Raw genomic sequence first — 2381 nt, forward strand, 5'->3', positions numbered from 1 at the left:
ACATGAGCCACCACCAACTCAAAATAACTCTACATAACCATATTAGAAAATGGGATACAGGACTTAATAGAGAATTATTATCGAGAACTCAAAAATGACTGAAAGAGACATAAGACAGTGCTCAAAATCCTTAGTCATCAGCCAAATGCAAATAAAAACAACTCTGAGAAACCATGAGATCAAGTTGCTCTAAAGATAAGGCAGTGAGGAGAATTTATTTATTTTTTTCCCAGTAAATAGAATAGGATTATGGTAGAGGCAATAAATGGTATTATTTCCATTCTGCAAATGAGACAATTGAAGCATTGAAAATAGGTTTAAATACTCATCAGTGTACTTGATTGGCATAATGATTCTTTAGTTTTCATGCTTAAATCACTATAGGCATGATGTAGCTTGAGAGACAGGTAAATAGGTATAACTCAGAAAAAAGAGGCCTGCTTTGTTTTTGAGAAAATCAGTGAGGCTATAGGTTAGTCCATCGGTGGGTATGCTAATTTTAGCATGTGGGAAGTGCACTAGAATGTGACAGAATGTTGGATGATAAATGTTGCCTGGCAACCCTGCTTGCATTCTGTATCCTGTTATCGTGGGCCAAGGACCAGAAAGCAGCTTCGATGAAGTGTTATCATGGGACATTACAATCTCCCAAGACAATGATCTCCTGAAATTTTAAAGACAGCATATGATTTGCCTCACCAAGTCATAGCCAAAACTCTGGGGGTTTGCCTACAGCTTTTACTGGTTACCCAATTCAAGATTACCTAATATCAGAGAACATATCTGTGGAGAAAGAGTTCATAGACTTCTGTTTATGAATGCTCTCTCTCCTAAGAAGAAAAAGATATGGATTAAAAGATAATAAGACTCACAAATATTCATCAAAAGGTGAGTTTTCCATTGTTAACTTCCTTCAGGAAGGTGGTAATCCATTTGTTAGAGTAGACTGAGGTATAATTGGATTGTAGTCCATCTGTATTGAGGCAGCCGTCCAACATTAAATATGTGATATCTTCTAAAACCCTGTATACAAAATGGCATGTCCGCATTTACTCATTTTACTAATAAACTCTGTGATCACATAGGGGATGAAATGGGGACTTTCACACACAATAGTGTGGGAGTCAAGTGAGAAAAAATTGTGTCGAGTATGGCAGAGCATTTCATCCTCTGATCACGTTATAATTTAATTATGAAAATAGGACTATAGATAATCCAAGGTCAGTGGATTATGTTTCCACGATATGGGAGTCAAGTATTTTAGACCATCTACATATTAATTATGTAAGTAAAATATTTAAATTAATCGTGACATCAATATTCATGAGTCTCGTTAATCCACGTTAAGGAAGTGGATGATGTTACATCAACTCTTTGATTATTTAGTTAGATAAAACAATGGTTATATTATCCATGACAACTGGAGTTTGGTGCCACAGATCATTTAATTACATAATTATATTATTTAAATTGACACTTCTTATTTAGATAAAAGATAATATTATGGACCATAAGTACCTTTTGGAGTGAGATTTTGGGAGTTGATGTTGTAACATCATCTCATTGATTGATTATTTAGATATTTAAATAGATCATTACATCAGCTCTAGCTTTATGACTTTGGTGCCATCTTGTCAGAGTTAATATAAAACGCCAAATAATTAATTATCAATTTAATTTTTTGAATAAATCATTATTCCACGAAGAGTTCAGTTCGACTTCTCCATGTGGGATTTAAGTATGCACCATCATGTCATTATTCCCTTATTTCTCATTATATATTAATTATTGAAATCGATGAACATGTTGTCCTTCATGACTGGAGTCTGGCCATTCCTCCCTGGGAGATAATCGTGTGACATTATTTAATTTTCTAAGTATTACTTCCTTGACAATCACTGGAGTTTGGTTCCATCATATGAAAGTTAAGTATACAGGACTATTGAATTATTGACTTACTGGATTAGGTAAAGAATGATTGTGTCATCCGTTATGGGTTTGGCTGCTGTGCGATTGACACAGTAGGAGATTGGTACCAGAACCAGTGCCCAGAAGTAAGGGACACTGGGATAGCCAGTGAGTACTGTACTGATTACATAATAATAGATTTTTATCGATCGAATGATTAAACGCTTTAAACAAATCTATTGTTTTGCATCATCATTTCCTGAGCATTTGCAAAAGAACTGACCCATGAAGGACACAGTCAACATTGGCTTTCAAACATGAATAATTTAATAATCTCATGATCAGAGATTCTTAGCGAATGAACTCTGTCGGGCTGATAACATGAGCCACCACCAACTCAAAATAACCCAAAATAATCATATTAGAAATTGGGGTACAGGACTTAATAGGGAATTATCAATTGAGGAATCAAA

This window comes from Phodopus roborovskii, unplaced genomic scaffold, assembly GCF_943737965.1.
Source record: "Phodopus roborovskii unplaced genomic scaffold, PHOROB, whole genome shotgun sequence".
NCBI classification, from domain to species: Eukaryota; Metazoa; Chordata; class Mammalia; order Rodentia; family Cricetidae; genus Phodopus; species Phodopus roborovskii.